The 24,289-nt window shown below is 42.1% G+C and overlaps 1 pseudogene; it reads right to left on the bottom strand.

The window, feature by feature from the left end:
- Positions 1 to 283: 283 nt before the first annotated feature.
- On the bottom strand, positions 284 to 24,289 carry LOC113653772 (annotated as a pseudogene).

Below are 24,289 nucleotides of genomic sequence, written 5' to 3'. Positions count from 1 at the left end.
GGGCTCCTGGTATACACGTGACTTGGTTCCTGGTTTGTAGGTCACGGTGAACTGGAAGCATTTAAAGAACATGGCCCATCATGCATGGCGTGTTTTCATGCGTTTAGCGGAGCGTAAAGATTCGAGGTTCTTGTGATCGGTGAGGATGGTGAAAGGATGCTGCGTGCCCTCAAACCAGTGCCGCCACTTCTCGAAAGCCGCCTTCATGGCTAGTAACTCGCGGTCCCCTACGTCGTAGTTGCGCTCCGTAGGTGACAGTTTTTGTGAAAAGTACACGCATGGAAACATTTTATTAGCTGGGCCTTGGCGCTGTGACAGGTGCTGATACGTTTGGTGCAGGTTCCTGCTGCTAAGTGGAGATCTACAGGTTCACTCACTATAACCAGCCTGCAATGTGAGTGATTACACAATGTGCTTAATAAAGACTTGAAGCATTCCACTGTTTGTGTGTAATTTGTTTATTCAGGTATTTTTTCTGTATAATTGTTACATAGATAAAGACCAAACCACCATTTTATAAGTAACCAGTCTGAAGACCTTGGTAAGTTTTAACTGTAAGATAAAAGCTATAATTATAACAGTAAAAGTAAGATGGACTACAAAACACAAAAACCTTAAATGTTGGTTTTCCATAACTTGGTGTGTATTTCTACGGTTTCTACACTATGTGGACAAAGTTGGGGTAGTTCAGTATGAGTTCAGGGACTTCAGGGCATCTATGATTAATGTGATATTTATATTAAAAAAATCAAAGTTTATTTTACATATACAATTAAATGAGATTAACAATAGATTCCAACGTAGATGAAGCAAGAAAACGATCAGAAATGAGTCGTCTGATCCACATATTTGATTCGGCACTGCTTTTACCCTGAAGGCCCTTCCTAATGTCACCCTTCCATTTTATCTGAGCTTGGGACTGGTACTGAGAGTTAACCCCTCGGTGGCCAGGAATCAAACCCAGACCGTACAGTGAGAGCAGGGGATCCTAGCCAGTGGACCAGCAAGAACATAGATCATATGTTGATGTAATTATGTTAATTATACTTACATTTAACTTTCCACTCAGCAAGTTTACCAATATACAGAAATGAAATCAAATAATTACAGAAATACATTTCAATCAAGTTTTCATTCCTTTTTCTTTTTTCTTTTTCCCCAGACAAGTAATTTATAAATTCATCTACTTTTCTGCCGAGTCTTGTTCTTTCTGCCTCTACTTCTGCACGGCCCTTTTCTTTAGCCTCTTTAACTTTAGCATCAATTCAGCAGAAAATTCTTCCTCTGCTTGTTTTCTAGCTGCTGCTTCAGTCTCTCTCTTCAGAGTCTCCAGCTCTTTCTTGTGCTGCTCTCGAATGAATGACAGATTTCTCTCCTTCTCCTCTTGGTGTTTTCTCTCTTGTTCTTCTTTCTCTTTTCTGAAATCTTCCCTTTGTTTCTGTAGATTTTCTTCCATCTCCTTTTAGTGTTCTTCGTCTTTTTTCTTTCTTTCTCTCTCATCTTCCTCTCTTTGTACCTTTAGTTGTTCTTCCATCATTCTTATCTTTTCATTTGCCTCATTCTCAATTCTTCTCCTTTCTTGTTCTTCTTTCTCTTTTCTTTCCTTTTCTTTTAAATCTTTCTTCTTTTCTTTCTGTCTTTCCCATTCATATCGTTTCTCCTTCCTGATCTGCTCTAAACGCCACTTTTCCTCCATAGCAGCGATTCTTTTCTCCCAGTTCTCCTGCTGATCTTTTCTCTTCTCCTCCTCCTTCATCATCCTCTGCTCTCTCTCTCGTTGTTGAGATAACTTTAGATCTTGGAGTTCCTTCTTTTTACTTTCTTCTACATTCTTTATTTTCTCCTCTAAATCCCTTATTTTCCTGTCTTCCTCTGCTGCCTTCTCTTCATACTCCTTCTGCAGTTTCTTTAATTCTTCCTCTTTATTATTTTTCATCTCTTCTTTTTCTCTTTCAAACCTCTCCTGCTCCTTTCTCTGATGCTCCTTCCACTCTTCTTCCTTCCTCCTTCTTTCCTTCTCCTCCTGATCTCTCCGTTTCTGATCTTCCTCTCTCTGTCTCTCCCACTGTTTCCTGTTCTCCTCTCTTTCTCTGTTTATTTCTTGTATCCTTTCCTTCATCTTCAAGTCATCATCATCTCTTCTCTTCCAGAAATCTTCTCTCAGATTGTGTTCCCTTTCGATCATTTCTCTTATTATTTGTTCCTCTCTCTGTTTAAATTGTTCCTCTTTTTGTCTCTCTTCTGCCTCTTGTCTTTCTTTTTGTTTCTGCATTTCTCTTCTCATTTCCTCCATTTTAGCTTCATATTTGGTCTTCAGTTCTTCTTTCTCCCTCTCTATCTGCTCCTCTCTCTCTTTCAGGATTCTCTCTTTTTCTTCTTCTAGAGCTCCTTCAACCTTCTGGAACATCTCATTAGTGTAGCAGCTTCCTCCATTCACCGTCACCATTGAGTGGATTTTATCCAGTAGAGTCAGGACCTGGGTGTTGCTGGACTTATCATTGTTGTTGAGAACATGGTATCTTTTACCACATGCAAACAAAAGTCTGTTTAAAAATGGTCCAGCTTTTTCAATGTACTGTTCAAATGGACTTCCTTTAAGTTTATCACCACTGGTGAAGAGGATGATTGTGTACATGTTGGATGTTTTACCAAAAGTCTTCTCAATGATTTCCACTGCTTTTGTTTCCTCCTCTGTAAAGCGTTGTCCTATTTTCAGTGTCAGCAGGAACACATGAGGACCAGGTGATACCATGGAGATACATTTAACAATCTCTTTCCTGATCTCTTCATTATCAATATAAGTGTCGAGCAGTCCTGGAGTGTCGATCACAGTAATCTGTCTCCCATTGACCTCTGCTGTCTCTTTCTGACACACACTGGTTACTGACTGAAATGACAGCATTTCTTTAAATAAGTCTTTCCCCAGGATGGTGTTTCCTGTTGCGCTCTTCCCAACTCCAGTCTTCCCCAACAGCACAATTCTGAGTGTGTCAGAGCTTTTTGACAAATCTGTACAAATAAGAAGAATCACTGATCTTAAAAATAATTCATAGGCATAAACATGTTAGAGCTATTAGACAATAATATCATGAACTTTGTCTTTATTTTGTGTTTCTGTGTTTATAAGAACATTTCCTTCTACTTAAAATAGCAGTCAGACAGATAAACTCTTATTTTAAATCAGTAAACATGTTACCTTACCTTGTGTTTGAGGTCTGTTTCTCTTGAGTTCAGTCATTTGTTTTTCCAGATTGTGAATTTGACGTTTGTATGTCAGCTGTGCTTCGACCTGGGCTTCAGCGTACATGGCCATCGTATACTGACGGTTGTTGTTTGATCATGTAAGGAGGTCTTTAACATGTGGGAGCAGATTTTCTGCATTTATTTTTCTGCTGTATAAAATATATCGTCCTCCAAATGTCTTTATCAAAGCCTGAAGATCTTTATCTAAGTCTTTCTTTTGTGACTTCTGGGTGATGATGAATATGGTGTGATCATTAACTCTGGAGCTGAAGATCCTCTTAAACATCTCTATTTCTCCTTTAACTTCATCAGTGAGAAGACCTTCAGGAACAATGACGAAGAAAGCATCAACTCCTGGATTATAGTCAGAGACACAGTGTAGAGTCTGACGCATCACTTCCTGTTCTGAGAGTTTAGTGTTGTATAGAGCAGGCAGCTCCACCAGCGTGACCAGGAGTCCACAAACTTCTGTCACTGAGGGTGTTTTAGATCCTGAGGCCTTTATGTTTTCCTTGCCCAACAGCACTAGCTTCAAATGTGGAGTCTGTTTTGATTCTAAAATAAAAAACAGATCATTTAAATCATTAATTAATTACCCTGGTTTAATTACCCTGGGGTGTGGACAGGCAGTAATTAGCAAGTTTACTGTGAGTAAGTTACCATACTGTATATACACTTCTACTCAGATTTATTTTATTTTTTAACAATTGATATTATCACAAAGCAGCTGTACAGCAAAAATATATGAATTTAGGATATACATTATAATATATATACACACTAGGGGTGGAGCCGAACCCGAATACGGTTAGGCACAAATAGCGTGTGTCTTACTAACACTTATTTCGAACAAATACTTAAAAAAATATTTGTATTCGGGAACAAGAAAAACTTTATATCAAAAAGCTGCGTTTTCTCATGAGACCGCAGTGCAGCCCGCATGAGTGAGTGAGTGACGTACAGGAGTTGGGGGGTGGGGGGTAAAAGAGGTGACTGACATAGGCTGCTCACACAGCAACGGCTGAGCGAAAAAATACTTCACTGCATCACTTTTGTTCAATAGATTTTTGTACCTTAACTGGGTTCCGGAGGCAGTTTAAACCTTTCAGGAAGCGGAGTTTGATCGGGAGATTATTTCATTACGCTGCATTATTGACGTCTGCAGTCGGGTGCTCTTACGTTCGCTCTGTTTACGTACAGTAGCTCTTTTAGCTCGGTAATTTAGACAATAGGCTGTTTACAGAGTAACGTTAACGTTCAGTTAAAAAGGATAAACAATGCTTGTGTAGTTCTGTTGAATTGTATGCACTTGTGGGAGTTATATGGTACGTTTAAGTTACTCTGTCTTTCGCAGGCAGCAGTAGGCTATAGGCTACATCTTGAGAAGATGAAAAGCGTGTGGCTGCTGCTGAGCCATCTCTTGGTCCTCCACCAGCCATAACCACAAGTTATGGTTAACATAAAACATTTAAAAAAATTAAAAACATAAAAAATAAATAAAAAAAAGAATTAAAAACATAAAAAATAAATAATAAATAAAAAAAAAAAACTTTTTTCTTTTGGCAGACAGTTGACAATAGCATTGCTGTATCTTTTAGTATTAAATAGAATACAACTTTTGTTCTGCCAGATCTCCCAGTCAGGGGTTGATAAAGTTTAGTTCAGGGAATTCTGTGCATTAGAAGTTCTTTCAGAAGAAGAACAGTTCTTTGAAGTATTATTTGTTTTTATTCTGTCTGTTCAGCATCCTCCAACAAGGATGGGTGGTGGTGGGGTTCATAATGTTCACAATGGTATTTTATTAGTTGTTAGTTTAACCATGGATGAGGTAATGGCTGTTATGTTATTTTCTTTTCAATGACGTTCCTTGTTACATGTTCAAAAACATCAACCAATATTGCATATCCATAATTATTATAATGAATATAATTAAAGAATACTTACACTATGACGTAAATTAGAAGTGTTACGCAAAAAAAAAGGATTTTTATGATTATTTTATAATTTTACTCGAATACAAATACAAATACTTTTACCAACTCAACAAATACAAATACAGATACAAATACCGACTGCTTTGCACACCCCTAATACACACACACACACACACACACACACACACACACACACACACACACACACACACACACACACACACACACACACACACACACAGTTGCAATCAGCAGTATTCAACCCCCAAAGAGTTTTAAGGATTTATGAATAAAAATCTTTTCAAAATGCAGGATTCTGCTTTGGATGACTTCTTTAAGAGTTAAGTGATGCATAAAATCAACACAGAAAATGTATGATGTAGTATATGTGTGTAACAGTTTATTTTGTTAAGAAAGCCATGTCACAATTATTCAACCCCTATATACTAGTTATTTTTAAAGCTTTCTGACAGTTTTTATGGCCTGAAGTGGAGCTGAAACATCATTAAGCCTTTGAGAACTCTTATCGATCCTTGATTTGCTTCAGCTGTGAAGGTGTTCAATGAAGGTGTTCAAGGTGAGTTGCAATCATGGGAAAGACAAAGGAGCTTCCACAAAAGCTGAGAGAGGAGATTATTTCATCACATCTGAAGGGCCTTGGGTATAAGAAGATTTCCAAAATATTTAACATTCCAAGATACACCATTGGGAACATTATAAGGAAGTTTAAAACTTATGGACCTATGGACCACTGGTACATCTGGCGTGCAAAAGGTCAGGCTTATGACCAAAAGAATAACATCCCCACGGTCAAGCATGGAGGTGGGTCATTGATGAAGTGGTTTGATGGGGATTGATGGGGCTGTTTGTTTGTGGCAGGAACTGGTAATCTTGATCGTGTACCGGGCATCATTGATTCCCAGAAATTCCAGGTCATTTTAAAGAAGAACCTGATGCCTTCTGTTGACAAATTAAACCTTGGTGATCATTGGATCCTCCAGCAAGACAATGATCCCAAGCACACCTCCAAATCAACTAATGCTTGGTTGGAGAAAAGATGCTGGTGCGTCCTGGAGTGGCCTTCTCAGTCACCAGATTTAAATCCAATTGAAAATCTTTGGTGGGATTTGAAGAAGGCAGTTGAAGCACGGAAGCCATCAAACATCATTGAGTTACAGACTTCACTTGCATGTGAAGAATGGGCAAAGATTCCAATTGAGAGGCGTAAGAAGCTTGTCAGCACTTATCGAAACCATTTGGTAGAAGTTATAAAAAATAAAGGACACTCCACAAGGTACTGAAGCTGGGGTTTGAATAATACTGCACATGCTCATGTGTTACAAGAGTTACAATTTTCATTTAAACTTTAAAGTTAAGTCAACTTCTGTTGTCAAACTAACTCATATGTGTCAATAAATATTTTTTGTTATTTTTCATTGATTTTCATTATCTTTTATCAACATCACTATAATGTCTTTTGAGGTGATTGGGTTGAATATTTCTGATTGCAACTGTATGTATATATATTATAATTTATTCTTAATTTATATATATTTTCATAAAGGAAAATATAGGATAATTTGTACTTACCACTGTGTTGCTTCTTTATTATCTTTACTCCAAGTTCTTTAAGTTCTGTAAGTTTGGATTTTTTGTGTGTTTGAAACCACCATCCTGTTGTTTCTGTTTGAATATGTTCTTCAAGAGTTTCAGTTACTTCATGTTCTAGTTGGTCTATGATTTGCTCAGACTGATGTTGGCCTATTGCAGTCTCAGCATCTTCATAAATCTCATAGAAAAGACTTCCTTTATTCTCCTTGACCATCTCTTCCACCTTCTCTACAAGATCGGCCTGGGTGCATCCACTGAAGGTTAAATGTCTGTAATTACATTCAGCAATGATCTTCTGTATGGCACTCTCCTCCACTGGATCAACACTGCTGCTGATTTCTATGTTCTTTGTAGTTATCACCATGGTGTATTTATGGGCCTCCTCAGAGCGAGAGATAAGAGAATTTTATCTGCTTGTCTTTTGTCTGTTTCACTGAAACTTTCTGGCTCTACAATGAGTATTATGACATGAGGTCCAGGAGCCGATAGACACATACACTCTTTAATACACAGTGTGAGCTGATGATATGAGAAGGTTTGGTCAAACAGATGAGGTGCGTTGATGATGGTGATGTTTCTTCCCTTCACAAGTCCTCTGACTCTCTCACACTGAAGTACTGAATGTAGAGGATGTTCAGTCTCAAACACAGATCTGCCCAGGAGGAGGTTTCCCACACTGCTGGTGTCTGAGACACTTTTCCCCAAAAGAATGAACCTCAGCTCAGACACTGAGAAAAACTGTGCTGGAAAAAGAAGGTGTTTTTATTCACAAATTCACAAACAAATTGTTTTAAAAAATGAATAAATTTTCTAACTTTCAACTGTATGACTATTACACTAGATGTGCTGTAGATCTTCCTGGCAAGTGTTTCAGCTGATGTCAGTGAATTAAATAAGATATTAATATAGACTAATATAAGCTATGATTCAAACAATAACATCTTTCCCAAATTCAGGAAACTGTTATTTTGTTGACTTTAAAAGCAATCTATTAATATTTTCAGCAGTTTTACAGTTTATATGGTTTTAATTTGGATTTTAGTAAGAAGTTGTTTAGAAGTCTAATATCTAAATGATATAACATTAAAGAAATGTTTATTTAGTTGCCAGGATCCACTTATTTTCTGCAGATATATATTAGCAATGAAGTGTTCCACTGTTCATAAAAAAATAAAAAATATAAGAAAAACATGTCAAACTACAACCATGACCAAATGTTCTGGGGTAGGTTCAACCTTTATGTGTGTTTTCTGAGTTGTAGTTAAAATGGAAATTTTCCTTACAACAGGCAACCTTCAAATAAACTCCAGCTGGAAAACTCATGCTCTTTTTTATTAAATCCTGCAGGATATAGATGCATACACCTAGTCTAACCCTAACATTTACCCACTTTTTGTTTTTGTTTTTTGAATGACATTTAAACCATTTTATTTTGGTGAAATGTTTTAAATTAGACTTTTATTGACATTCTATTGTATGTATTGAATTGTACAGACAAATGTTTAATTTCACTAAAGACCTTTTTTTGGGTAAGATGCAGTAAAATATGCAGTAGAGTGCACTAAAGACACTGAAATACTTTATCTTTAATTTTAGGTTTGACTAAATCTTTAATATCACATGGTCACATGACAGCCGATTATAACAACACTTACCCTTATTCTCCTCCAGTGTTTCCATTATTGTATCTCCATCTGTCTCTGTTGTGTTACCAGTTAAATGATCCTGACAGCTTGTCTGTGTTCCTGTGTGCTTTTTCTCTGGATGGTCACTTCCTCCAGTCTCCTTCACCACTACATCTATTTTCCCCAAAAGCTGAAGAACCTCATGTTGATCAAATTTAGATAGACTCTCAATTCTGTGGTGTCTCACATCACATTCACTGATGAATTCATGGACTTTACCTATAGTTAACGTTATTGTCCGTGTGCTAGACTTTGGGCTGTAAGTTTCTAATACACTTCTGACTCTGTCATGTAGCTCATGTGATATTAATTCTGACTGAAGAACTAACAGAAACACATGAGGTCCAGGATCAGCGAGAGAAAAGCAGTCTTTTACTCTCTTAATCACTTCCTCCTGAGAGAGATATAGGTTATAGAGATGAGGTGTGTTTATGATGGTGATGAATCTTCCCTCCACATCACCACTGGCTCTTACACTCTGCAGAACCTCAGTCTTAAATGCAGATCTGCCCAGGATGATGTTTCCCACACTGCTGGTCAATTGTACATTTTCCCCCAGCAGCACAATTCTCACTTCAGACACTGAAAAAGTATTAAGACAAGAAATATCAATGATCTCTGATCTGTGGTTAAACTGCTAAAGTGTTAGTGTGCTGAAATGAACCCCTTTATGCGTCGGCCCCCCTTTTGCAGGTTTTTCGCCTACATGACCTACCCAACAAAAAGTGGTACAGCTCCCACATACTTTGACACACAGGGGTGAGCCTGGTCTCATTGGAAAGAAGAGATTCACTAGTTTCAGAAACTAGTTTCAGATTTCTAGGCCTTACTGGCACAAAGTTACAAAGGCTAGAATGGAATTTTTCATTTCCGCCTGGGTTGTTTACCTGATAAACTGATTAATCTTATTTTTCTGGAACATGTTAGGGACCAAATAACAACTGAGGGTCATAGCCACATTTCTTGGCTTTCACCAAAAAAAAATTTCAAGTCAAAAGACCCAAAAATGGCTTCAATAAAAATATTTTTCTACGGACATGGTCGTCTGGTGCAGCGTTTTTGTGTACTTGTTTACTATATAACTTTGAATTAAAAGGCTGCAGGCTCAGTCTGAAAGGCCATAAATAAGCAGAGACTCTCTCTCTATCAATCTGGTGTGAAAACAGGCCTGTAACTTTACACCCTGAGCTGTGAGAGGGACAAAAGGTCAGGGATTACGCAAGAATTCTTCTGCGCAGCTTGTTCACGCAGATCCTGGCAGAGAACACACGGCATGTCGTATATCATTGGAATCGTCTGCTTATTGGCTAAACAGCTGTATAGGTCCCGGCCCATTTCATTGCTATTGGAAGGAGTAATTGTCAGTCAAACGCGGGTTCCCAAAAATGATGTCATGACATCATTGGCTTCCCAGCCGTCTATCTCTGCAATAAATTAAATTGCAACTGCAATAGATTAAAAGGCTTACAGATTTCAATTCCTTGGACCTGTGTGGATTTTTGTGGATTATTTGTGTTGGAATATATTACCCCAGTGAAGAAAGGGACGCGTCTAAAGGTAAGGGAAAAACCGGTCTAGCGCCACCTAGGTCAGTTTTGTCCAAAAAAATTTTCTAATAGTATGAAGGCTGTGAATCATATTATGCTTTGTGTGTGGGCTTAAAAAATTATTGAGAGTATAAACTTTACTAGGTAAATAGGTTTTTTCGTGTTTTTAGAGGATTTGATGCTTTAAAGATGAAATGAAGCTTGTTTCATCCCCTAGTGGTCACTTTGACTTCACGGCACGGCGACCCGTAACAGGTGCATATATTACAAACTGAAAAAAAAAAAAAAAATATATATATATATATATATATATATATATATATATATATATATATATATATATATATATATATATATATATATATATATTAATGAGAGTTGCCTCTAGTGGCAGCTACAAACAGTTTGGATGTTTTCTGAACCATGGTTCATTCTTTTGCTCTGAATGTCAATCAGAAGATTTTGTAAATGTCTTATTGCTTTTTCCTCTTACAATAATGTCTGAAACAACATGGTGTCAGATCATAAATAATCATACACTCAATACACAAGAATAATGATAATTAACTTTAATTAAGTTCTAGACAAAATCTTGCCCTCTCTTTTACGTTCTGAGCAGGTGTACAGATGGTCCTATTAAATTGGACAATAAGCACATTCGCCCTATTGAACATGTTTAAAGTGACAGTAAAAGGCTTATAAATTTATGGGACATGTCAACTCTTAAAAGGAAAAACACATGTAATATTAATTTTCCATTCCATAAAATACTTAACTCTATAATCAATACAGACCAGGGGTAAATACAGGGGTAAATAATGTATTTTACATAAAACAGAATTGTCATTTCAGAGATTGATGTACCCCTCCTCGAACCGCCACCTTATTGTGGTGGAGGGGTTTGCGTGCCTGAATGATCCTAGAAACTATGTTGTCTGGGGCTTTCTGCCCCTGGTAGTGTCTCCCAAGGCAAACAGGTCCTGGGTGATGGGCCAGACAAAGAGCAGTTCAAATACCCCTTATGAGAAGCTTAATACCAAGGTCTGTGACGTTGCCCGGTATGGCGCAACCAGACCCCACCCTGGAGCTAGGCCCGGGGTTGGGGCTCGTATGCGAGCGCCTGGTTGCTGGGTCTTACCCCACGAGGCCCAGCAGGGCTCAGCCCGAAAAAGCGACCAGGTTGAGAGATACCGACTAGAGATAGTTGGGCTCGTCTCTACGCACGGCTTAGGCTCTGGAACCCAACTACTATTCTGGAGTTGCCCGCGGAGACGGCAGGCTGGTGTGGGCTTGCTCATATCCCCCCAGCTCAGCAACCATGTGTTGGAGTTCACCCCGGTGAACGAGAGGGTCGTTTCCCTTGGCCTTCAGGTCGGGGATAGGTCTCTCACTGTTATTTGTGCTTATGGGCCAAATGGCAGTGTAGAGTACCCAACCTTCTTGGCGTCTCTGGAAGGGGTGCTGGAAAGTGCTCCGAGCGGGGACTCTGATGTTCTACTGGGAGACTTCAACGCTCACATGGGCAGCGACAATGACACCTTGAGGGGCATGATTGGGAGGAACGGATACTTGGGTAAAAAGAGGGGCGGAGCTGTCAACTGATCACCACCTGGTGGTGAGTTGGATCCGATGGCGGGAGAGGAAGTTGGACAGACTTGGCAGACCCAAACGTACTGTGAGGGTCTGCTGGGAACATTTGACAGAGTCTCCGGTCAGAGAGATCTTCAACTCCCACCTCCGGCAGAGCTTAAAACCAGATCCCAAGGGAGGTTGGAGACATTGAGTCCGAGTGGACCATGTTCTCCACCTCCATTGTCGACACGGCCGCTCGGAGCTGTGGCTGTAAGGTCTCCGGTGCCTGTCATGGCGGCAATCCCCGAACCTGGTGATGGACCCCAAAAGTAAGGGATGCCTTAAGAAGGAGTCCTATCAAGCCTGGCTCTCTCGGGGGACTCCTGAGGCAGCTGATAGGTACCGGAGGGCCAAGCGAGCTTCAGCCCGGGTGGTTGCGGAGGCAAAAACTTGGATATGGGAGGAGTTCGGTGAGGCCATGGAGAAGGTCTATCGGTTGGCCTTGAAGAAATTCTAGCAAACAGTCCGGCGCCTCAGGAGGGGGAAGCAGTGCCCTGCCCACACTGTTTACAGTGGGAATCTGCTGACTTCGACTGGGGACATCCTCGGACGGTGGAAGGAGTACTTCGAGGTTCTCCTCAACCTCACCGACATGTCTTCCACTGAGGAAGCAGAGGCCAAGGGCTCAGTTGTGGACTCGTCGATCCCCCAAGCTGAGGTCACTGAGGTAATTGAGAAGCTCCTCAGTGGCAAGGCACCAGGGGTGGATGAGATCCGCCCTGAGTACCTCAAGTCTCTGGATGTTGTCGAGCTGTCTTGGTTGACATGCCTCTGCAACATCGCGTGGAGGTTGGGGACAATGCCTCTGGACTGGCCGACTGGGGTGGTGGTCCCTCTGTTTAAGAAGGGGGACTGGAGGGTGTATTCCAACTACAGGGGTATCACACTCCTCAGCCTCCCCGGAAAAGTCTATGCCAGGGTACTGCAGAGGAGAAATCGGCCGACAGTCAAACCTCGAATGCAGGAGGAACAATGCAAGTTTCGTCACGGTCGTGGAACACTAGACCATCTCTATACCCTCTCCAGGTTGCTGGAGGGTTCATGGGAGTTTGCCCAACCAGTTCACATGTGCTTTGTGGATCTGGAGAAGGCTTTTGTCTGTGTCCCTCGTGGTGACCTGTGGGGGGTGCTCTGGGAGTATGGGGTCCGGGGCCCTCTGTTAAGGGCTGTCCGGTCCCTATATGACCGGAGCAGGAGTTTGGTTTGCATTGCCAGCAGTAAGTCAGATTTGTTCCTGGTGCATCAGACTTCTGCAGTGCTGCACTTTGTCACCGGTCCTGTTCATTATTTATATGGACAGAATTTCTAGGCACAGTCTGGGGCCAGAGGGAGTCCGGTTTGGGGACCACAGGATTTCGTCTCTGCTTTTTGCAGATGATGTTGTCCTGTTGGCTTCTTCAAATCAGGACCTTCAGTGTGCACCGGGATGGTTTGCAGCCGAGTGTGAAGCGGCGGGGATGAGAATCAGCACCTCCAAATCTGAGGCCATGGTTCTCAACCGGAAAAGGGAGGCTTGCCCCCTTCAGGTTGGTGGAGAGCTCCTGCCTCAAGTGGAGGAGTATAAGTATCTTGGGGTCTTGTACATGAGTGAGGGAAGGATGGAGCGGGAGATCGACAGGAGGATCGGTGTATCTTCTGCAGTGATGTGGTCGATATACCGGTCTGTTGTGGTGAAGAAAGAGCTGAGCCGCAAGACAAAGCTCTCTATTTACCAGTCGATCTATGTTCCTACCCTCACCTGTGGTCATGAGCTTTGGGTCCTGACCGAAAGAACAAGATCCCGGATACAGGCGGCCAAAATGAGTTTCCTCCACAGGGTGGCTGGGCACTCCCTTAGAGATATGATGAGGAACTCAGTCACTCGGGAGGAGCTCAGAGTAGAGCCTCTGCTCCTCCACATCGAGAGGACTCTGCTGAGGTAGCTCGGGCATCTGTTTCGGATGCCTCCTGGACGCCTCCCTGGGGATGTGTTCCGGGCATGTCCAACTGGGAGGAGGCCCCAGGGAAGAACTAGGACACGCTGATATTCCCCCAGAAGAGCTGGAGGAAGTGTGTAGGGAGAGGGAAGTCTTGGCATCCCTGCTTAGACTGCTGCCCCGTGACCCGGCCCCGGATAAGCGGTTGAAGATGGATGGATGGATGGAGATTGATGTATTTAATTGTTGTGACTTGGACTCTGGGAGCGAATAAAAGAAATATACCCACTCACATCATTAGATTTAATAATTATTCTTTTTGAGACACTCTTTGTGTTGCATGGAACAAAGTGAGGAAGAAAGTGGATGGTGGCGTGGCAGTAGCACGCAGAATCCTCTCCGGATTCAATATGGTGCTATTTAAAAAAATTTTTTAAGTTTTTATTCACTGTTTTCATTGTCGGAGTTTACATTCCTCCTAGCACCAATGCTACAGAGGAGCTAAGTGAGCTATATGGAGCTATTAGTGACCTACAAAATGTTCACCCAATGGACTGTTTATCATAGCAGGAGATTGCAAATCTCAAGTCAGTGCTCCCTAAATTCCATCAAAATGTGGACTTTGCTATGAGAGGTGAAAACACGCTGGATCTTGTTTACACATACATTCCCAGCATGTACCGTGCGGAGCCCCGCCCCCACCTCGGCTACTCAAACCACATCAGTGTTATGCTAATTCCAGCATACAGACCACTCGTCAGACGCTAAAAAAACGGTTCTGAAGCAGGTGAAAACCTGGCCAACAGGTGCCACTTATGCTCTTCAGGACTGCTTTGAGTGCACTGACTGGAATACCTTCAGGGAGGCTGCAACCAATGGTGACTCTGTCAACTTGGAGAAGTACACGTTTGCAGTGACCAGTTACATCGGCAAGTACATTGATGACGTGACCATCACTACACGCTCCAACGAGAAGCCGTGGATGACTGCTAATGTGTGTGCTCTGCTGAGGACTAGAGACCTAGCCTTCAGAACAGGGGACAGGGCAGCTCTAAGAACAGCAAAGGCCAAACTGTCCCGAGCCATCAGAGAGGCAAAGCGCGCACACGCCCAGACAATCCACAGCCATGTCCAAGACAGCGGGGACACCCGGTGCATGTGGCAGGACATACACGAACTACAAGACAGCTTCACCTGCTTGTGATAGCGATGCCTCCCTCCCAGACGCGCTGAACGACTTGTGCTCGGTTCGAGGTACAGAACAACGTAAGGTACAGAACAACGTAAGGAAGACGATCCCTCCCCCAGACGACCAGGTATCCATGGCTGATGTGAGGAGATCTCTATCCAGAGTTAACCCATGGAAGGCTGCTGGACCAGGCAACATTCCTGGCAGGATGCTCAGAGAAAGTGCAGAACAGCTAGCGGATGTCTTTACGGACATCTTCAACATTTCCCTAAGCAGACAATCAAGACACATGTATGAATGCTGTCCATAGACTTTAGTTCAGCATTCAACACAATCATCCCTCAGCACCTGATTGGGAAGCTGAGCCTGCTGGGACTAAACACCTCCCTCTGCAACTGGATCCTGGACTTCCTGGCTGGGAGACCTCAGTCAGTCCGGATCGGGAACAGCATCTCTAGCACCACCACACTGAACACTGGACCTCCTCAAGGCTGCATGCTCAGTCCACTGCTGTTCACTCTGCTGACTCACGACTGTGCAGCAATGCACAGATCAAACCATATCATCAAGTTCGCCGATGACACGACAGTGGTGGGTCTCATCAGCATGAACTATGAGTTAGCATACAGAGAGGAGGTGCAACATCTAACTACCTGGTGTAGAGCTTTCTCTGAATGTGGATAAAACTAAAGAGATGGTTGTTGACTTCAGAAGAGAGCAACCAGAGCAACCACTCTCACAGAGCAACCACTCTCCACTGAACATCGACGGATCATCTGTAGACATTGTTAAGAGCACCAAATTTTTTGGTGTTCATCTAGCAGAGAACTTCACCTGGTCACTCAACACCAGCTCAATCACCAAGAAAGCCCAGCAGCTTCTCTACTTCCTACGAAGGCTGAGAAAGGCACATGTCCCTTCCCCCATCCTGACCATGTTCTACAGAGGGACCATTGAGAGCATCCTGAGCAGCTGCATCACTGTCTGGTTTGGGAACTGCACCATCTCGGATCGCAAGACACTGCAGCAGATAGTGTTCTCAGATCACATATCTGTTATGCTAATCCCTACATACAGACCACTCCTGATACGCACAAAACCGGTTCAGAAACTTATCACAGTCTGGCCAGAGGATGACACCTCAAAACTCCAGGACTGCTTTCAGTGCACGGACTGGAATATGTTCAGAGAGACAGACACCTACAACAACCGCACAGATCTGCAGGAGTACACTGAAACCGTGAGTGCATACATCAAAAAGTGCATTGATGACGTCACATTAACCAAGACTATCACCACACGGGCAAACCAAAAGCAGTGGATGACAGCAGAGGTTCATGAGCTGCTAAAGACCAGAGATGAAGCTTTCAGGTCAGGAGATAATGCACCTCTTAGAACAGCAAGAGCCAATCTGTCATGGGGCATCAAAAAAAGCGAAACGGACATATGCAGATAAAATCAACAGCCACTTTACAGACAGTAAAGATACACAGAGCCTGTGGAAAGCCATCCGGACCATCACGGACTACAAGCCTCCACCACAGGCCTGTGAAAATGACACATCACTCCCTGACACACTGAAACTTTTCCACTCGCGGTTTGACATGCAGAATAACACATCTGCACAAAAACTGCCCACATCGCCCAACAACCAGGTGCTCTGTCTCTCTCCAGCTGATGTAAGGAAAACCCAATCCAGGATTAACCGACACAAGGCTGCGGGCCCCGATGGTATACCAGGCAGGGTACTGAGAGATTGTGCGGCACAGTTGATTGATGTCCTTACGGATATCTTTAACACCTCACTGAGCCAGGCAGTTGTCCCCACATGTCTCAAGTCCACGACCATCATACCGGCCCCAAAGAAAGCACCTGTGTCCTGCTTGAATGACTACCATCCCATAGCACTGACTCCAATCGTGATGAAGTGCTTTGAGAGGCTAGTCATGAAAAACATAACAACCAGTGTCCCTAACACCCTTGATCCACTCCAGTTTGCATATCACCAGAACCGATCCACAGATGATGCAATTGCCCTCAGCCTCACTGCTGGGCCTCACTACCTCTGTAATTGGATCCTGGACTTTCTAACTGGAAGACCACAGTCAGTGCGTATCAGCCAAAAAACATCAAGCACTACAATACTGAGCACAGGCGCACCACAAGGCTGTGTGCTCAGCCCACTGCTCTTCACGCTGCTGACACACGACTACATTGCAAAGTTCAGCTCCAATCGCATCGTCAAGTTTGCTGATGACACAACTGTGATCGGTCTCATCAGCAACAACAAAGAAACAATACAGAGAGGAAGTGTCTCAGCTGGGTAAATGGTGTGAAATAAATAACCTGTCCCTTAATGTTGAAAAGACAAAGGAAGTTGTGATGGACTTCAGGAGAAACTCCACCGTCCAATGACCATCAATAACACAACAGTTGAGAGGGTTGGCAGTATAAAATACCTGGGGGTGCATATCACTGAGAATCTCACCTGGTCCACCAACACACGGTCACTCTCCAAGAAGGCACATCATCGACTGCACTTTCTCCGCCACTTGAAGAGAGCATGTCTCCCTCCACACATCCTCACCACCTTCTACAGAGGAACCATTGAGAGTGTGTTGATGAACTGCATCACTGTATGGCACAGGAACTGCAATGCAGCTGATTGAAAGACCCTTCAGTGGATAGTGAATGCATCCGCAAAGATCATCGGCGCCCCTCTCCCCTCAATCAAGGAAATCTTCATGAAGCGATGCCTCAGCAGGGCCAAAAGCATGGCGGGGGACCCCACCCATCCCTCCTACAATATCTTTCAGCTTCTACAATCAGGAAGAAGGTACAGGAGCATCAGAGCCTGCTCCACTAGATTGTTTCTTCCCCCAAGCTGTGAGAGCCCTGAACTCAAACCACCACTGCCACCTCCTGAATATACACAGGCCTCCTGTGACGTGACCCACCTGACTGCCACCAGTCACACTCACCTCAGCATTAGCACACTGGAACATCAAAAATGTTTAAATGTTTACATGCTCATGTTGCACACCACATCTTACACTAGTCTGCTACTAGCTGCTGACCTTGAATGCCTCCTGTTGCATGTGTACAATATCAAGGAAGCATTGTAGAGTCTTCATACCTATATTGAGTGTATATTATTTTGTGTATTTAAATTGTATTGCTTAGTTTTATGCTTCTTTTTTTTTTGATGTTTAATGTCTGTATGGATGTTGCACTGTTTGACCTGTGAGACACGACATCTCGTTCCACTGCATGTCTCAACATGTAGCGAAATGACAAATAAAGAAACTTGAACTTGAAACTGTGTTCATTCTAGTATTACTGCATGAAATATTGTCTGAACTTACAATATTTACATACATTATTGACACTGGTCGGTCGGCACTGTTTTTTTTTTTACTGTCTTTTGTGTACTGTCTTTTTTGTATTTTGTGTATTGTCTTGTAACCTTTTGTCTGCACTGTCTTGTCTGTCTTGTCCTGCACTGTCTTGTCTGCCTTGTTTGTATTGTCCTCCACTGTCCTGTCTGTCTTGTCCTGATCCTTATCCCTGTCTTTGTTTTATGTAGCACCCTGATCTTGGAGAAACGTTATCTCATTGACACTGTGTACTGTAACAGCTATATATGGTTGAAATGACAATAAAAGCTTCTTGACTACACATGGATGATAATGCTTATCATGTGACTACAGTGTTACAGTTAATCAAACACAGTCCTTTCACAAGACCATTTATTAATCTTATTATTCCTGTTTGAATTTCAGGAAAAACACTAAATTGGGCAATATTATATTACTTATTAGCATATTATTATATAATTATTTACCAAGTTATTTTCAGCTCAGCTGTTCACTAACCTAATACAGCCATCATACACTCCTGAATATCAAACCACACTTTGCCTTTCTGATGAGGAGGTGAAGGACAAATGTCCTAGTAACTGTGCTGTTTGTGCAAATAAATGTGACTTGACATTTGTCCTTTACCTCTTCATCAGAAAGGCAAAGTGCTCAGAGACCCAAAGATTCCACAGCCACTTCTGTGACAGCGGTGAGACCCAGCACATGTGGCAGAGCATCGTCTGTGACAGTGGTCTGTGACTCCCTCCCAGATGTGCTGAATGACTTCTATGCTTGGTATGAGGTGCAGAACAATGTGGCGACCAGGTACTCTGTCTAAACACAGCTGATGTGAGGAGAACTCTACACAGAGTTAACACATGAAAGTCTGCTGCATCAGACAACATTCCTGACAAAGTGTCGGATGGACATACCTAAAGTCCACCACTAAAGTCCCCGTGTTGAAGAAGCCTACAGTGTCCTGCCTCAATGATTATTGTCCTGTCAGACTCACACCCATTGTAATGAAGTGCTTTGAGAGGCTTATCATAAGGCACATCAAGATCCTGCTGTCACTTTCAACCTTGCTCAGGAGCCCAGCAGTGGCAATCCAACACAACGTACCTGGACAGTAAGGATGCTTACATACAAATGCTGTTTATAGACATCAGTTCAGCATTCAATACAATCATCCCTCAGCACCTGATTGAGAATCTGAGCCTGCCAGGGTTAAACACCTCCTGCAACTGGATCCTGGACATCCTGACTGGGAGACTTCAGTCAGTCTAGTTTGGGAACAGCATCTCCATCACCACCACACTGGGGCCCCTCAAGGCTACATGCTCAGCCCACTGCTGTTTACTTTGCTGATCCATGAATGTGTAGAAATGCACAGCTGGAATCACGTCATCAAGTTTGCCGATAAAATGCATCAGCAAGAACGAAAAGTCAGCATACAGAGAGGACGTGCAACAGCTAACTGCCTGCTGTAGAGCCACCAACCTGTCTCTGACTGAATGAAGCAAATTCTTTGGTGTTTACCTGGTCACTCAACACCAGCTCCATCAGCAAGAATGCCCAGCAGCATCTATACTTTCTGTAAAGATTGAGGAAAGACATTCTCCTTCCCCCCCATTATGACCATGTTCTACAGAGGGACCATTGAGAGCATTCTGAGCAACTGCCTCACTGTCTGGTTCAGAAATTGCACCTTGCACAACTTCTTTTACATTATTGTAAATTAATGTAAAAGAAGTTGTGCAAGGTGCAATTTCTGTGTTGTTTTGTGTAGCTCCATGGTCCTGGAGGAACGTTGTTTCATTTCACTGTGTACTGCATCAGATACATGTGAAATGAAAATAAATGCTACTTGACTTCTTGAGGAGACAACACTTCGATCATGTGTATTCAAACATCCCTGATGCCTACAAAGCTCTCCCTCTTCCATGTTGGACATTCTAATCACCTCTCCCTGTTCCTACTCCCCAAATGTCACCCCCTCATCAAAAGTGAGAAGCCCACAGTAAGGATTGTAAAAGTGTGGCTAGAAGGAGGAAACTCTTCACTACAACACAGGTTCATTAACACAGACTGGAATGTGTTTGCTTCACAGGCCACACTGGACCTCACACAGGCCCCCAAAAAAAAAAAACAATGAAAATAATCCAAAAAAAACAATAAAGATCAGAAACCATAACTGAACAAGGAAGTCTGACTCCCGCTGAAGGCACATTATGCTGCTTTCAGATCTAGTGATTGGGAAGCCTATAATTTATCCAGGGATAATCTGATTGAGAACAAATTTAAGAACAATCCCTACACATTTGAACAGAATACAAACCAACAAGCAGCACCCCACCAGTAAAACCACCCTCCCAGATGAACTGAAAAACTTTTGTCCTCACTTTGATTGTGGAAACATAGAACCATCAAAGCTGAGCCCCCACCCAACAACCTACCACTCATACTTCTCCAACACTTGACCCATATCCTACAGATCCACCAAGTCAACTAAGGATGTCAGAACACTATTCATTGATTTCAGTTTTGCACCCATGCTCTGAACACTGGTGTACCACATGGCTGTGTGTTGATACCTGACCATGGCTCCAGCTACATAATAAAATTGGCAGATTACATTATGGTGGTAGGACTGATCAGAAGATGACAATCAGACGGCCTACTTGGAAAAGGTTCAGCATCTGGAAATGAGGTGTACTAACATCAATCTTGCACTTCAACATCAAACTCCCAGAAAACCAAGAAGATGATTGTGGACCACTGGTGGACTAGGAGGGTCCACACTAGAGGTCTTCACAGGTCTACTTAGATCCGAAAACCCGAGGCCCTACCCGAGACCCGAGGGTCGGGTCTAATAATAGCGACATCGGGTCTCAGGTAATTTAAAATAAATTTATTTTTACCGAACGGAACCGAGAAGACCCGAACTACTGTATCTCGTGTGTGTGCATTTACTCGAGTCCTTTTCCAAACGCTCCTCTGATTGCCAAGACCGCTTGCGACATCGTGTGTCTGGCGGTAAGCTAATTTTCGTTGAAACAGACCTGTCAATCAATTTTTAATCCACTTTGTAGCGGTTACTTTAGTGTAGAGTTATACAACATTCGGGTCCAGTCGGGTTAAAAAAAAATTGCCGTCGGGTCGGGTCGGACTCGGGTCAAATTTTTTCAGGTTTGTCTCGGGTCGGGTTTTTATTAAAAAAATATATATATGCACGTCGGGTTCGGGTAAAAAGTGCTTCGGGTCACTTTGGGTCGGGTCCATTTTTTTTAGACCATGGAAGACGGAAGACCTCTAGTCCACACATGCAAACACTCCTAGCTATATTGATGGGGCAAAATTGGAGCATGTATATAGCTTCAAGTTTCTCTGTGTCCATATCTCTGAGGACCTTTCCTGACCCTCAGTAAATGCAATATGATTTTAAAAAAAGCACAACAGTGCTTTACTTTCTTAGGAGACTAAAGCACTATTCGGACGGGATTAGTTCTACGTGGGGACGTGGGGGTAAAGTAATTATTACCAGAGCTTCTCGGTGATTTTAGTCTCGTCCGAATGCGCCATCTCGGTAATCATTACGGACAATGTCAGTAAAGATTACGGTGACTTTTACCTTCTGTAAAAAGGTCCGGAAAAATTACCTCAGGTAATACTAATCCCGTCCGAATAGACCTGCTGTAAATATGTACGGTAAAATTCCGTCATTTCCTGTTTAAAAGTAGTTTTTGGCACGTTTTGCAAGCATGGAGGCGCTTGAAACAGGAGGCAACGTCATACGCACATGACGACAAGGAGGTTACTGTGGTGCATAAAGCGAGTTACCCCTCCCACTTCTGCTAGTTTTACTGAGATGTCTTGTCCCGTGCGAATTGGCCAATTAATATTACAGACGTCCTGAGGTAAAATTGCATTATTCCACATCCCCACGTAAAACTAGCCCTGTCCGAATAGTGCTTAAGAAAAGCTAACAGCCCCCTGTATCAGCTCTATATCAGACCAGAAGGCCCTCAGATGGGTAGTAAAACTAAACATTACTTGTGTTCAGCTACGCTCCACCAAAGACATTCACTACAAACACTGCCTAAGAAGAGTGAAAAGCATCATCAGAGACACCTCTCACCCTAATCATTGACTGTTTACTCCTCTCTGGAGACCCTATAGAAGAACTCAGGAATAGAATATTTGCCTCAGCTCTCACTTGGCCTCGCAATAATTAATACTTAATGTAAACATAAAAAAACTGCAGCATACAATAACCGGCTTCCATACTGCACTTTACAATTATTCTTGTGTGTGTGTGTGTGTGTGTGTGTGTGTGTGTGTGTGTGTGTGTGTGTGTGTGTGAGAGAGAGAAAGAGAAGGTATGTATGAATGTATGTGTCTATTATATTTTATATTGCATATATTTATATACCTCATTCGGTATAATGCAGCCCTTTGTGTTTATACTTCTCCATTTGCACAAGGAATTTTATTCATAGTCATTTGTATTGTGTTGGTCTCTGTTTATTTTCCTCATTACTTTACACTTAATCCTATTGTGTAAATGTATATACATATTATTATTTGCAATTCTGGTTAAACATTAACTGTCTAATATAATGTATCGTGACATTCATCGAATGATAAACCGCAGGTACAATATTGTCTCAGGATACTGTGCAGTCACTGATACTCACTTGTAGGACGATCTATGGGCAGGCTGCTCCATTTCCGAGGTCTTAATAAACCTGTGGGGGAAATTAATTTTTTTCTTTCATAAACATCAATCATTATATATGTACATACTAGCTGCCAAAAATAAATAAATATTTAAAGCATTTTAAAGTAAAATGCCCACATTCTAAATGCTCAGCTAGGAGCTAGCTTAGAAAAATATAGATATTTTCTTTAGTTATAGGTTAGAGTCACGCACAGTTGTACCACTACCGACAATGGTGTAGTCTAGTTTTTGGTAGTGAGTATACTGTGATTCCCATAGACACCACCACACTCACTAATGCATAAAATATGCATCTACATGTAATTTAGAGCATTATTAAAGACTGCATATGTGTTATCAACATTCCAATTTATGATAAGCAACAAAAGACAGACAGCTGATAAAACCTGTGCTCCAGGTCCCATATTCATATAACATTTAAGGCTAAATGTAGCTCTTAAAGGTAAAGTTCACCCAAAAATGAAAATTGTGTTATTTCCTCACCCTCAAGTTGTTCCAAAACTGTACGAGTTTCTTTCTTCTGTTTAACACAAAAGATGATATTTTGAAAAATGACACAATTTTCATTTTTGGGTGAACTTTACCTTTAAGAGCTACATTTAGCCTTAAATGTTATACTGTATGAATATGGGACCTGGAACACAGGTTTTATCAGCTGTCCATTTTCAATGTATATTTAAGAGTGAACAATAAACATTTCTTCAGTTCTATCACCAACACTCTTTCATTACAGAATAATATGAACTGAATGAACTGGTAGCTTACAAAGGTTTCCAAATACATTTGTACTCGGGCTGTGGGTGAAATGTCACCCGAAGCTGCTGTAGCTTTAGGCGCAGGCTTCCGAAAACACTCAGAGTGTAGTTTAAGTCTGCTTTCATTTCAGATCTTCTTTTACATTAGTTAGTTAATTTCTAATTTGCGCCGCAAAAACACCACCAAGCAACTAATTTTCCTCCTTGGTAGGTGACGTCAGATCAGGTCACAGGCCATGGAAGCCCCAATGGTACAAAAACGTTAGTGATTCGCAATCGCAACCACAGTCTGTGTTTGCAACACAGACGGGGTGAATTTATTAATGAAAGTTCTGTCACAAAATGATAATGTTACGTATCGTCACGCTTTTTAAGTGGGTATACGGAAATCCTTGGCCTTTCCTAGTGAGAGAACATTATTTTTGTAGGCAGCTTAGTCTAGACAAAATGGCCGTATACAGTGAACAGGAAGTTAAATATAAATAATAGGAGAATCCAATAAATACAGCACATACACATGCAATCCCCAATAGAAGGATGTAAGTCCCTTAAGTTATAGAAATAAAGTATAAATTGGGAAGGTTTACCTTGAGACATCGTTGTGTATTTTAATGAAAGACGGATTCGGTTCTTTGGACCTGAAATCAGAAGTGAAAGTATTTCTGTTTCCCACACCA

Source organism: Tachysurus fulvidraco, chromosome 7 (genome assembly GCF_022655615.1).
Source record: "Tachysurus fulvidraco isolate hzauxx_2018 chromosome 7, HZAU_PFXX_2.0, whole genome shotgun sequence".
Classification (NCBI taxonomy): domain Eukaryota; kingdom Metazoa; phylum Chordata; class Actinopteri; order Siluriformes; family Bagridae; genus Tachysurus; species Tachysurus fulvidraco.
The sequence above is the reverse complement of the archived record's forward strand: the minus strand, read 5'-3'. Positions and strand labels throughout refer to the sequence as shown.